The sequence below is a fragment of the Megalobrama amblycephala genome, linkage group LG16 (assembly GCF_018812025.1).
Source record: "Megalobrama amblycephala isolate DHTTF-2021 linkage group LG16, ASM1881202v1, whole genome shotgun sequence".
Classification (NCBI taxonomy): Eukaryota; Metazoa; Chordata; class Actinopteri; order Cypriniformes; family Xenocyprididae; genus Megalobrama; species Megalobrama amblycephala.
Genome location: NC_063059.1, coordinates 20,276,134 through 20,291,759, shown reverse-complemented (window position 1 = coordinate 20,291,759; position 15,626 = coordinate 20,276,134). Strand labels below are relative to the sequence as shown.

General features: G+C 37.3%; 1 protein-coding gene across 1 annotated transcript in view; it reads left to right on the top strand.

Annotated features, from left to right (window-relative positions):
• Positions 1–15,626, top strand: part of LOC125248253 — a 296,590-nt gene that overhangs the window by 17,636 nt on the left and 263,328 nt on the right. The gene's annotated exons all lie outside the window — the stretch shown is intronic.

The following is a 15,626-nucleotide window of genomic DNA, read 5'->3' as shown; positions in this document are numbered from 1 at the left end:
AGCGACAATAACTCTATAGCGGTTGACCAGAGCACTGCACTTATTTCTCATTTAAACTACAATCGAATGGATTTTCCCCGATTTTCCCACACATGATTTTTGTCCTCTGCGCGGCAATTATTCTTTCTGCGCGGCCGCGGAATCAGAAGTGCGCGGCCGTGCACGCGCACAGCTTAGAGGGAACATTGGTGTTGACACTCAAGGTGTTGCCACATATAACTATATGAAATTATATGCAATTCTGAATTGAGAATTCAGGTAATTTATGCCTGCCATTGTCATGTTGTTTTACAGATTAAGTTGAAATTATTACTAACTGGCTTCTTCTTTTTTTTTTTTTAAATTGGCAATGATATTTGTTTTCCCAGATTTGAACCGAATGTGTTTAATGGAGAGAGGAAAATGGCAGCTGTCCGGTATCTGATTAATCTGATTGCTGGAGCATCAGTGCTTAGAACTACTGGGAAAAATTTCACTGAGCTGTTGACATCAGTGTGCAGTTACACATCTTTCCCTTGTAATGAGGAGTACTGTGATGATTTTATGTATGAGACTCATCAGTGTGATTTCCTGCTGGATCTGTGTTCACATGTGAAGGACTATGAGACTCAAACAGGCAGGAGTGTCATTTCAGCATTACAGACAATTTATCAGTCAGCTCCTGCAGTCTGGATCATAAAGCTCTCAGAGAGAAAGAGCTTCATCCTCCTAGAAGTGCTGAAACTCCAAACAGAGAAGAAACCAGTAGAGCTGATAGACTGGACAGATGAAGAGAGTGAAGTGAGGGGATTCCTCCAGTGTCTGCCCTACATCTCACAGCTGAGGTGAGAGTATAATTTTAATTTTTACAAGTATGCTGTCCCAGTGTCTATTTTAATGATTTAAACTACTGAAATAATTTAAATATCTCCAAATCAACCTCCATTTCAGTGTCTTTTGAAATTATTCCTATCTGTAGAGTTTCTCCACCACAGAAGCAGGAAGAATCCTTTAAAGATTGGGAAAGAAGAAAAAGATTATCTCTACTAAATCTATGTTTGCAAGCAGCTCTCTGCCAAGAAGAAACCATAGAGACAATTAAAGATACACTACTTTCATCTGTGAATGATGGGAAATGTGATTTTCTGCTGGATCTGTGCTCACATGTGAAGGAGTATGAGACTCAAACAGGCAGGAGTGTCCTTCCAGTATTAAAGCCAATATTTCAGTCAGCTCCTGCAGTCTGGTGTGTGTATTTTTCAGAAACAAAAGCCTCCCTTCTCCCAGAAGTGCTGAAACTCCAAACAGAGAAGAAACCAGTAGAGCTGAGAGACTGGACAGATGAAGAGAGTGAAGTGAGGGGATTCCTCCAGTGTCTGCCCTACATCTCAAAACTGAGGTACTAATTCTTGTGCATCAAACAAGAACATCAGATTGTTCTGTTCTGTTATTCAGATTTTTTTTAGCCTCGCTGCTGGCATGGCATTAAAAACTAAACAAATAAATTAGTTTTCCCTAAGATAAGACCATTCTGGTGATTCATTTAAATGTACCTTATGTTCTGAGACTTTATACTGATACGTAATTAATGTGGATACAGTAAAACACAAAAGCAAAAGTGTTTGGTTACTGATGCCATTGTATACACAGGCCAGTTTTCATGTGATTATTTTATTGCACACCCAACAGATTTCAATAATAGTTGGGTTCCTATTAATGAGTTCTATGGCTGGTAAAGCAATCTTGCCATGGCAGCCACTGTGGGGTAGAGGGGACTGCCCTTATGTAGAGTAATACCACTTAATAATAGTATATAATAATACCACTTTTCTTTGGCCCCTGGTATGACTTTATTCTTCAACTCATGCAAGTGTGCATCATTTTAAATCAAAAGTTATGTTTATTTATTTACATTTAAATCCTTTTCTAAAATTAGTGTGCAGTTAATTCAACTGGTAAATTTAAGTCAAATGAAAATATTTTGTATAGTGATTTTCAACTATAGTATGAACACATGAATTGAATGACTTGAGTATTTGAGTATACATGATTTTCCAATTTCACTTAGCACAAAATTCTAATTCTTTGTCATGTCTCTATTTCCTCAGCTTTTATAAAGATGTTTTATACTTTGACAAAGAGAAGAAATCAGCTTTTCATTTTTTGCTGAATTTATGTGTTGCTGCATCAGAATTGGCTACATCTACAGGAGAGAAATTCACAGAACTTTTAACATTTGTGTGCAACTACACCTCTTTTCCCTGTGATGAAGAATATTGTGATGATTATAATTATTATATTAATCAATGTGATTACCTGCTGGATCTGTGTTCACATGTGAAGGACTATGAGACTCAAACAGGCAGGAGTGTCCTTCCAGCATTACAGCCAATTTATCAGTCAGCTCCTGCAGTCTGGAGAATAAAGCTCTCAGAGAGAAAGAGCTTCTTCCTCCTAGAAGTGCTGAAACTCCAAACAGAGAAGAAACCAGTAGAGCTGATAGACTGGACAGATGAAGAGAGTGAAGTGAGGGGATTCCTCCAGTGTCTGCCCTACATCTCACAGCTCAGGTGAGAGTTATCATACTAAGATGTCTGTCATATGATCTATTTGTGTTAGATAATTGAGTGTTGTAAGATGATGTCAGTCAGTGTATGTTGGCTATTTTGTTGGCTTTTAAGGATGGCTTTTTAGGACACTCATACACACTGATATGCTTCTGAGGGCGTTTTCACACTTTGTTTTGTTCCATTGTTACAATGTTGCATTTTCTTCTTTGTTCAGTTCACTTTCACAAGGCAACATTTCAAAGCATACCAAAATGTGTTTTGGTACATCTGAGTAAAACTGTCAGAGTTTCCCATGCTCCATCCATCAAGATGATTAACAAGTTTGCTCCATGAACTTATTGTGGTTTTATTTGTAACTGTCAAGACACACTAACAACAATATACGAATGTAGCCATCATTCCAGCTGTTAAATTATATACTAAATTCGTATTAATGCTGTGATAAATTCAAGCGTGTTCAGGCAGTCTCAGAGCGATTGTTTTGGTGCGGATCCGAGCTTGAATGCCGTGTTCACATATGCCTAAACGAACCGAACCAAGGGAGAAAATGCTCCAGGTTCCGAAACAAATGCTCAGGTGTGAAAGCACCCTGAGTTTCTCAAACCACTTTGCATTTTGTTTCCACCATAAAAGCAAATCCACATCCGTTGGTAGGCATGACTTCAACAAGAACATAGTCCCAATTCAGTGTAATTCAATAAGAGCAAAAACATTACCAGTATTGCCACACTTGACTTCACACTTGGCTATATATCCTAAAAAAATATTTTCCCATCCAACACTTCAGCACACATCCACTTACTTAAAGGGTTAGTTCACCCAAAAATAATTACTCACCCTCATGACACAAGGTTTTATTTTAGAAATAAATCCTGCTTCTCTTTTGAAGTAAAAAGAAGATTAGTTTCCGCCACTTTTATGCCTGTCCTTGATTACGGAGACATTTTGTATAAATCAGCAACTTCCACACTTTTAAATTCTTTGGATATTTTATATCATGGTGCACTTAGGTTTATATTAAATTGTGACTATAGCACTCACCATTGTGAGTTGTATAATAGAGTTGGTTTGTCGTCATTATCAACACGCAGACGTAAGCATAAATCTTTTGGAGCTTATTCTTTGCGTTCACAAGATTTGTACATCCTTTCAGTTCCATCTATATGAACTGAATATGGAAAACAAGCCTTTCGGTATGCGGCACCCACTGATTGGAACTTCTTACAAAATTATTTGAAATTACTGACCCCTGTGTCGATGAACACTTTTAATTCTTTTATTAGTGAGTTGTTAAAGGAAGAAATGATTTGTAAATGTTTTTGATTTGTACTGATGATGTGTCTTTACTGTGTTTCTAGTGTTTTTTTAAGAATGCTGTGCTGCTCATCTTGGCCAGGTCAATTCTGTAAAAGAGATAATGGTAACACTTTACAATAACAGTACATGAATAACCATGAACTAATACCTGAATTAATAGTTACTTCAACATGAACTCATGATTAGTTAAGATATGAACTAATGAAGAGTGATCCTTAACTACAACAGGAGTCATAAGGATTCATGCATGAAAACAGCAGCCTTAACTACGCGTTAATACATGTTTAATAATTAATGCATTAATTAACATTTAGGGGTAAACTAAATCAAACAGTCTCTATAAGAAGGAATAATAAATACTTGGACTTTGAAATAAATTTAAACAATTTATTATTGTCAGAATTTAAACTAGTGACATCAGCAGCTTCATTATAAACATTACAGAAAGGCACAGGATTAGTTTGTCATTATTTTCACTGATCCTCCTTATCAAACATATAAAATACTAAATACACTAATAATTTATCTTAAAAGGTCTTAATATGTTTTGTGATATTCTTTCCTATCAAACTAAACAACTGTGACTTATAACAGTTCCTGAGGAATCGGTTCCCAAAAAAAAAAAAAACTAAACAGGAAACATGAACTAAGGTCAGGGAGCGTTTGCTGGATTCAGATTCAGAAGTTCACTCTCCATCCAGACACAGGCCGTGATCATACTGTACCCTCCATTCTCTGACTTTTTGAAAAGTCACACAACATCACTTAACTGGGCTGAACACTTATATAGTTGTGTTAGTACATGTGTATTTGATAGTAAGTTAATGAAAAATCACAAGTTGAATTTGGTAAGTAGTTAATAATTAATTAATTATGATTGTGCCCCCTCAAGTAAAGTCATGACATAATTATGCATTAACAAACCATTAGTTAATGTTAGTATATGGTTAGTTAATTATGATTGTGCCCCCTCAAGTAAAGTCATGACATAATTATGCATTAACAAACCATTAGTTAATGTTAGTATATGGTTAGTTAATAATGAGTTAATTATGATTGTGCCCCTCAAGTAAAGTCATGACATAATTATGCATTATTAAGCTATTAGTTGATGTTAGTATATGGTTAGTTAATTATGATCGTGCCCCCTCAAGTAAAGACATGACAGGATGCACATACAAATCATTTACTAATATATGAATAAACACTAAGAGTGCCGTCCTTATTCCTTTACACCCCGGTGCAAAAAAACAAAATAAAATGTATTTGTATTTTATTTTTATTTACATATTTAAACATATATGGACTTGAAAGCAAGCCATAAACATACCTGTAAAGACACACATAAGGCACATTTACATGTAAAATCGGGCGCGTCCACAAGCTAATGCTAATCAAAGCATAGACATTTAAACGACAAAAATACAAATACAGTTAATAACTGCACATAACCTCCTGAAAACCCCAATAAAACATACATGTAAATATGTCTTTAATTATGAATTCGGCTTACCAAAGCAGTCAACATTTATTAGTGTTAATGCCAGCAACACAACAAACGCGCCAAGAGAACACCTAGCGTGCGCCACTAATAAGTGTCCAGCCAGAAACAAACCCTACATACTTTAGTTCCGGGAATAATCTATGACTATTTAGCTATGACTAAATATAAATGAGCAATAAAAATCAGAAAACGGTTTAGATCAAATTAAATTTATTAGTGGTAGTTAGTCTATTTTCCACATTTGATTCGACAGATCTATGTAATTAATGGCTAAATAATCATGTGCCATTCCAATCATTTGTCACAAAGCTGCAGATGGCAGATTATGATATTACAGTGTAAATTATGACAGTATTAAATCACGTTTAATTCAAATTCAGAGTACTTCTTGTTTACTCTTATGGAGCCTGATTTATTTAGTTTACCCCTAAATGTTAATTAATGCATTAATTATCAAACATGTATTAACGCATAGTTAAGTCTGCTGTTTTCATGCATGAATCCTTATGACTCCTGTAGTAGTTAAGGATCACTCTTCATTAGTTCATATCTTAACTAATCATGAGTTCATGTTGAAGTAACTATTAATTTAGGTATTAGTTCATGATTATTCATGTACTGTTATTGTAAAGTGTTACCGAGATTTTTTAATCTCAGAAAGTTTTATCTGGTTAAATAAAGGGAAGAAAGAAAGGTAGTTGAAAACATGGTTAAAATAGTCAACGTGGTTCAAACTTAATGTTATAAAGCGATGAGAATACTTTTTGTGCCAAAAACAAAACAAAAATAACAACTTTATTTAACAATTTGAACCATTGTCATACGTAGTGAACTCAGTGCGGGCTTCCTTGTTTACATCTGAACACCAAATCCGTATTGGCCGAAGCTGAACACGTGAGCAGAGTTCACTACATATGACAACTGTTCAAATTGTTGAATAAAGTCATTAATTTTGTTTTATTTTTGCACACAAAAAGTATTCTCATGCTTCATAACATTAAGGTTGAATCACTGTAGTCATATGGACTATTTTAACAATGTCTTTACTACCTTTCTGGACGTCAAAAAAGTGTGGATCAGATACCCTCGGATTTCATCAAAAATATCTTTATTTGTGTTCCCGAAGATGAACGAAGGTCTTATGGGTGTGGAACGACATGAGGGTGAGTAATTAAATGTGCTACAGAGGATGTTTTGTTTTATACATTTTTGCAATATTACTTGAAACTGTCTTTACTAACTGATAAAATATTATTTATTAGGTGCACTGAAAGGATTAATATTAATATACATCATCTGTGCACGAGGTAGGGCCTTAAAAACATCAGCCAATCGTTTACACGATCGTCACGTAAACGATTGGCCCTCTGGCTTGTCAATCACTGCCATTACGTTCCTTGTGAGAGAGGTGCGCGGCTGCACACTCCAGTAACTTTCCACACTCCACAGGCGCCGCATGCAATGTTTTTGTCAGGAGAGAGGAGTAACAACTGCAGATTATGAGTTACCTACAGTGAGTCCGACATATTGAATCCACTAACATGACACAGCGAATGCCGGTGGTAAACACTCGTGTTCCAATTCTCGTGCACAAGTTTTGGGAGGCGTTCCCTCGAAATGAAGCTGTGAAGGAGGGGGGTTGTTCTTACGCATGCGCTCATTTCAAAAACTCACTAACAGTCTTTGGTTTCTCAGTCGACGAAAAGATCCTCTGTATCACCTTTAATGACAGAAATTTCATTTTTGGGGGAACTATCCCTTTAACCATGTTTTCATATCAGTCTACCAGCTAACCCTTATGAAAAAGCAGTATACTTTCATTTTATAGTTCATTTTATGAAGTATATGTAAGTTATGTTTAAGTAAATTTTTAAGTATACTTTATGTAGTTAGTATACTAATATCAATGTACACTAGTAATAAACTTGTAAGTGTACTATTTCAATACTGCTTGGGACTAAATTGGCCCACTTTTAGTATATAAAATTATACATTTAAGTGCACTATAAGTGTAACAGTAGTAAACTTTAAAGGATTAGTTCACCTTTAAAATTTTCCTGATAATTTACTCATCCAAGATGTCCATGTCCTTCTTTCTTCAGTCAAAAAGAAATGAAGGTTTTTGATGAAAACATTCCAGGATTATTCTCCTTATAATGGACTTCAATGGCCTCCAAACGGTTGAAGGTCAAAATTACAGTTTCAGTGCAGCTTCAAAGGGCATTAAACAATACCAGATGACGAATAAGGGTCTTATCTAGCGAAAAGATTGGTCATTTTCAAAAAAAAATTGAAATGTATATGCTTTATATAAACAAATGATCGCCTTCCAAGTAGTTCCGCCAAAACCGCACTTTTGTATTCTTCAAAAAGCTTACGCTGTATGTCCTACGCCTTCCCTATTCTACTTACAGAATGAACGCAGTGCCAGTTACATTTACAACTAGTTCACAACTACGTTTCTCATTTTTTCTGCATCTGTACTACAAGTGAACTTAAAAGTATACTAGTAGTTTACTATTTTAATTAAAATTAAAGTTCTACCAGAAAGACTCAGGAGGCAAGATAATGTAACAATGTAATTTATTAACAATCAGTAAGCTAAATATGAGATAAAGTTCTTTGGCGTAGGCCCCGTCCGTAGCACACATCCTGAGGGTTGTAGGCTCTGCCTGGAGATGAAGGCAGGGGCATAGCCGACCCCCTTATATATAGCCACTTAGAACTGGCTACCAGGCAACTGGCCTTGACAGGCTGCCCTGGAAGCTAGTCCCCAGCAAAATTGGGGTTTCTGGTAGAGGCACATGGTTTTTCTTCAGATTGAAGGCCTTAGCAGGCCTCTCTGAGGGCGAATTCCCAACAGTGTGGGTATCTGGCAACCAGCAATTGCTTGTTTTCAGTTTGTTGGCCTTAGCAGGCCGCTCTGAGAATTGGCAGGCCTCCCTGTGGGCGAGCCCAAGGTTGCAGGCTTTAGACAGCTATCTAGACTTGCTATCAGGTAGCTGGACTTAGTAGGCCTCACTGTGTGGTAGCAGACCTCCCTGTGGGTGAGCCCCAATGTTGCAGGTGTTCCAGGCCCTAGACAACTAGCCATCATGTAGTTGGCCTTAGCAGGCCTTCCTGAGAGCAAGACCCTAACAAGTGGGTGTTTGGCAGCTAGCAATGACTACATTCAGCCAGTGAACATTTGCCATTGAGATGTTTGGCCTTAGTTGGCCCCTCTGAGGCCGAATTCCCCACAGTATGGTTACTTCTCTTCCAGTCAAGACTTGATACCAGGTAGTTGGCCACCTCCCTGATGCGAGTCCCCAGCAGTTGGGTATCGGTCAGCAAGGTCATATTGTCAGGTAGCTGGCCTTTCTGGCCCTCCTGTTATTATGTGTATTTGGCTTGGCTATCTAGTTCACCTTCGCATCCTAGCCTATAGCCTGGTCAACCTAATAGGTTGAGCTTTTGACTCCTCTTGTTCTGGAGTAGATTTGAGTACTACTCCCTAAGTCTGGTCAAAAGTTGAAAGCTTCTCTCGAGGTCTCCCAGTTAGATCAGCCCTTAGGCTGTGAGCATTCCACTTGTGAGGGTTCCCCTTTAGAGTGCACAGCCTCCATACCGCCTTGAAACATAGGTGCTTTGTTGATCCTACGATCGAGCAAATATACTCCCCTCACTTGCAAGGGTCGATAGCACTTCGCTGAGTCGCAGGATGACCGTCTCTATATCTGGTCTGAGCTGGTTATGGCCTGTTTTTGCAGTCCCTCTTTCTGGATGCCTCTTTGTGTGCCTTCTAGAGGCTCTGTTTTTGAGGAAACAGACAGGTTGTTGGAAGACTAGGTTACTAGTACAGCTAGAAGTCGGGTAAGCCTCCCTGGTGGTATTCAGGGTTGACTTTGTTCTCCTGAGAAGTGGCTGGCTGGGGTGCCTTTGGGCCCCCTAGTCATGCTCCCTTAACACTCTGAGGTCTGAAGGTATCGCCGGCGATACCACCGTGGTTTTTTCTTATCAGTGTGAAAGAGACTCAAAATACTCCGTCAATGTTGCACATACAATTAAGAGTTATACACCATTTTAATCTGTGGAATACCTTCTTTCATTTGTGTACACTCAGAGTAAAAACAAAATGTTGTGCTCTTTGTAAAATAAAGAAAACTAACATGATGCGTGATCTCTCCTCTCCCTCTGAACGAAGTCCAATCTGATAGTTCTTAGAAAATGAACTGTAACTTAGTGAATACTAATGACAAAAAAAATACACTTATGTCTAAAAAAACGTTAAGATGTCAGGTTTTAAATCATGTAAGTCAAATCGAAAACAAACCTTCTGTGTTTATGTAATCTGTATGAAAAGAGAGCCATGTCAGAATTCCTTGATTCAGCTCATTATCCGCTAATGCGGCCACGCCCACGGAGCGATCGCTATTCAGACGCAAATTCAGAGGCAATACATGCATACATCGTCTCAATCGTGTATTTATTGTCTTCAAAAGGGTTTGAATAGCCATATTTAGCGATCTCTTGCCTCTGTTAGTTCCTTGATTGTCACATGATTTGCCTCTTCTTTTACTGAGGCATTTGTGGACAAAAGGGGCAGAGCGCCCTCTTGCTCAAGTATGAATTAAAAACACAGCATCCAGCGCTCATAATAATGACAATAAATATAGAATAATAAATATTACTCCTCTGTATAGAAAATTGATATAAACATATGAGAATCCATCAATATTTCTCCAAATGTGTATGCTTTTAAGCATATTAAGAAATTATGGTCAAAATGTGAAGCTTGAGTCTTAGATCTTTTTAATGATGTATAGTTTGTCAACTGCACATCAACATTTAGGCTCTATAATATAACAAATATAGTAGCCTATATGAAATGTCCTAGAGGTAGGAATGTTCAGACGCTTTGCATCACAGAAATACATTACATTTTAAAGTACATTAAAATGGAAATCCATTATTTGGTTAGAGACTTGAGACTTCTTTTAAAAACATTATAATGGCAATGTGTTCAATCTTTTGACTGGTAGTGTAATTTAACATAGGCCTATACAAAATTTTCTTCATATCATGTGCAATAATACGTGCATGCAGGAGATCACAAAAATCATGTTTTTTTTGTCCTGAGTGGACTTTAATCCTGTTATCAGCATGATCACAGAGGGTTTTTTCACAGCCTACCTGACTGAAAGGCCTCATTAATATGCAAGTCGTTTCAGGTCATTATTATTCAATTCTTTTGTCTTCTCAGGTGAGAATCACCCATTATACATGAGGATTCACGCCTCCTCGCATACTGTGTTTCTTGACCAAAAGTGTCTTAGAAAATTTAAATCTCTCTATTGTTTTATATGAAGGAGTAGGAAGGATAATTTTTACTTCATTCTGAAGCAAAAACTCTAGTCTACAACCTCCAATACCCAGAAGTCTTATGAACACAGATTTAATATACTTTTTTTGGCCTTATTTCAGTGACTTAAGTTTTTTGTTTTTTCAATAACCACGCATAAACGTTATTCCTTCAAAAACACAAACATGTACATACATGTTCCTCACATATTATTGTAGCCTAGTTTGTGCTGAATACAGTGTAATGACACTTTTGTCATTAATATGTTTATGAACAACTTAAAAAAGCACAAATATCAGGGCATGTCAAAACTTCTCCAGGGTCCCAAAAATCCTCAGACCCCTGAGGGTTAAAGGGAACCCCTGGTGTTAAGACATGTATGGCTTAATATAACGTAAATATGTCTCTTACTGAAATATGTAGTAGAAAAAATTCTGCACAACTTCCTATTCTTTTCTCCTCTTATCGCTATTAAAGCAATAAAGACTTACATCGCTTCTCTTGTGGCTCATCGACTGAAAATTACAACCAAAAGCTGCACAATGTGGCATTGTATATTATATTCTGAGTTGTGTTGCATTAAAAATAGCAATAGGACAGTGTCAGTAGCTCAGTGCCTTTTGACGTCATCGACATAGAACACAAATAAAATGGCGCCGTCCATTGTCCAAATATGTCATTGATTTTTTAAATAACGTAAATCTTTCATGGGTTTTCTACTACATATTTCAGTAAGAGACATAATTTATGTTATATTAAGCCATACAAGTTCCCTTTAAAGGGACCCCTTCTGTTGAAGTTGTTGGTTCCATTCCTTTGTGTGGCCTTGGCAGGCCTTCATATATAACATATGGAGGCCGCTTTGAGGCTTTTAGCTGAGGCTTTGACCACTGGGAGCACTGTCACTGACAGCCCAGTTGTGACCCGTGAGAGGGTCTGGTGTTTCATTTGAATTTGCTGGATTCTGACAGTTGTCACTGCCATACGCTGGCATGCACTCCCCTCAGCAAGGCAGCGTGGGTATATCGTTCCCCTAATGCTCCGATGCAGCTCAAGTTCCCTTTCGAAAGGGAACATCTCAGGTTATGCATGTAACCATGTTCCCTGAGAACAGGGAACGAGATGCTGCATCTATCAGCCATGTATCAGGGCCTGCCTGCATGCAGTCCCTTCAGACGATATGTGGATGACATGTTATCTAGGCGCCCCTTATATACTTTCAGGTCGCATTGTTATGATGTCATGGGCTGTTCCCCATCAATGTGATATTGCTTTTGTGATACTGTATAAACATTTACAGTTTATATATTATTTTTGCACTTTCAGTATTCTACTGTGTTTGGATTTAGGTATTTTTTATTATTATTTGAAATATACCTTTAACTGTACTTTAATTAAAAAAAAAACAAACATTTTTATTATAGCTTCATGCATTCTTTTTTTTATCAACACTTGAATGTGGGTACGTTTCATAAAGAAAGGAAACATTTTAAACAAAAAGCTAAAAAAAAAATATATTTTTCTTTTTTCAAAGACTACGTCTGGATCAGATTCAGAATGATGATCAAAATACAGATGGAGTAGATTGAGTCAATCAACACCCCCAAAGCTTCACAAGCGTTTCTTCTTCATGGGTTCATCATTTCATTCAGTAACATTAGGCAGTTGTGTTTTATATGCTGTTTAATGTTTGATGATCACATTATTTTACATTTGCGTGAGCTAGAGGATTGCTTACACAAATATAAAATAATGCGATCATCAAACATTAAACAGCATTTAAATCACAACCTAATGCCTAGTCACTAGTGATGTTTGGTTCTTGAACGAATTGTTCCTTTTGAGCCGGTTCATAGGAAGTAACTGGTCGAGCCGGTTCACTAATCAAACTGAATCTTGTTGACGCAAGACGCACAAGCCAAAGTAGCACGTCCAACTCAAAAAAAAAAACGAATAGTGCACACACATATGAAAATATACAATTTAAACAAATGTAACCAGTGCAAATATGACAAATATGTACAGTAAAACAGTGCAATGTGAATGGATATACAGTGGGTACGGAAAGTATTCAGACCCCCTTAAATTTTTCACTCTTTGTTATATTGCAGCCATTTGCTAAAATCATTTAATCATTTTTTTCCCTCATTAATGTACACACAGCACCTCATATTGACAGAAAAACACAGAATTGTTGACATTTTTGCAGATTTATTAAAAAAGAAAAACTGAAATATCACATGGTCCTAAGTATTCAGAGCCTTTGCTCAGTATTTAGTAGAAGCACCCTATTGATCTAATACAGCCATGAGTCTTTTTGGGAAAGATGCAACAAGTTTTTCACACCTGGATTTGGGGATCCTCTGCCATTCCTCCTTGCAGATCCTCTCCAGTTCTGTCAGGTTGGATGGTAAACGTTGGTGGACAGCCATTTTTAGGTCTCTCCAGAGATGCTCAATTGGGTTTAAGTCAGGGCTTTGGCTGGGCCATTCAAGAACAGTCACAGAGTTGTTGTGAAGTCACTCCTTCCTTATTTTAGCTGTGTGCTTAGAGTCATTGTCTTGTTGGAAGGTAAACATTCGGCCCAGTCTGAGGTCCTGAGCACTCTGGAGAAGGTTTTTTCCAGGATATCCCTGTACTTGGCCGCATTCATCTTTCCCTCGATTGCAACCAGTCGTCCTGTCCCTGCAGCTGAAAAACACCCCCACAGCATGATGCTGCCACCACCATGCTTCACTGTTGGGACTGTATTGGACAGGTGATGAGCAGTGCCTGGTTTTCTCCACACATACCACTTAGAATCTTATTTCTCACCATCTTGGAGTCCTTCAGGTGTTTTTTTAGCAAACTCCATGCAGGCTTTCATGTGTCTTGCACTGAGGAGAGGCTTCAGTCGGGCTACTCTGCCATAAAGCCCCGACTGGTGGAGGGCTGCAGTGATGACTTTCTACAACTTAAATGCGTTCACAAATAACTTTTCATTTGAATGTTTCAATATATGTTGACACAAATTACTTTATTTGAATGTTTCATACATGACACTGAGTTGTTAGAAAAGAAATGCATAGTGGTATCATAGCATGATAACGTCAGGAACTTATAAATCGGCTTTTTGAACCAGTTCATTGAGCCGAACTGTCCAAAAAGAACCGGTTTGCGGAAATTAATTAGACTTTACATCACTACTAGGCTGTGTCCGAAATCGCCCCCTGTTCCCTTAAATAGGGCACTATTTGAGGGGACAGCCAGTGGTGTCCGAAACCATAGTGGACGATGTTGAGTGCACTCATTCAATCCCACAGTGCACCGCAATAACGAGTGTACAACCAATGCGCGCTCAGGGGCTAGAGAATACCCATAATGCACTGTGAATGCTGAAGCTGAATGATTTCCCACGTCTCGCCAGGAGATGGCGCCCACAGCTGAATCAGTCATCCATTCATTTTCCAAACCGCGCTGGTCCAGCATAATATCACACAGGTATACATTCCTTTTTATTTGATCATTAAATAGTTTAATTAAGGTTTATACATGCTAGTTTCCATGGCATCTAGATCTGCCAGTTTGCTACATTTCAAATGATTATTAAACAGCAAGCACAAACTATGAGAAATCGGCAGCCCTTCCGAATAAGGGTATAGGGGGTGATTTCGAACATAGCCTTGTTTCAGCTTGTTCTCCTGTGTTTTGATCCGGAGATTCTGTACTAGAAGATGTACTCATAGCACCCCCTACCGTATAACAGTGAAAACATGGGGGGAAAAAAATTGTCAATGGTGGGGAGTAAAATAGATTTGAAGTAAATTCCTATGTACACTACCAGTGGACTAGCTAACAAAAAAATTCAGATACTCAGATTTAGGAACATATCGGTTTTCTTTATAAATCATTATTTTCAAACAATATAAGTTTATAAGACTGTAAAAAAAGTATATTTAATAGGTTACTCAATCAAAAGATTTAACACAACTATAAGCCAAGTATACTTTGAATAATTAATTATACTTTTATGTATATCTCGATCAAAAGATTGAGCACAAGTATAGGCCAAATATACTTAGACTTTTCTGTCAGTACGAGTCAAGTATAGTTAAGAGCAATTTTAAGTATATTTCTGAGAAGTACATAAAGTATATTTCTGAGAAGTGCATAAAAAGTAGACTGAAAGAATACATTCTTATTTTTACATTCTCTTTTTTAGTTTAAAAGAAGTATACTAATAGCACACTTCAAATAAACTTCTTTTTCGTAAGGGAAACATTTAAGACATTTTCCGATTGCAGTCCGATGTGAATTTTAGAAATATATGGGAACTCATCAATATTTTTCTAAATGTACATGATTTTTGAACTGAAAGCCCAATGGAGTTTTGTGCATCCTTGTGATCACAAATAAACAGAAGTAGATGTGACTGAATAAGTATGTGTCCTTATTCAATGTGAAATGATATTAGTTTGACTGAGCATGATTGATGGTCACAAGTTAATTACTGTCACTGTAACATAATTTTTATTGTTTCATTGGTCAGATTTCAGTGCTGCAGTCTTTAAAGGTGCTATAAACAATTTCTGAGAAACACTGTTATAAACTGAAATTAGCTCCCAAAAAAACAATTTGGTGAATATTTGCTAGCTGTCTGTTCTCTGTGTGCTGAAAAAAAAGAAAGGTGTTTGTACATAGTCCTGGCTGTGTAAATAGGTGGAAATCAAAGTGAATCAGACAGAGCACCACAACACTCATACAGCCAATCATCAATTTGAAAAAGAAAAAAAGAAGGGTTATGATCAGACTAGAGCTTTAGGACCCATGTTAATATTTGAAAAGCTTTACAGTGCTGGAGTTACCTTAGAGAGGGTAAAGTTGAAAATGGACGATACATGAGTAACATTAGTTTTACTATGATTCACAGAACCAA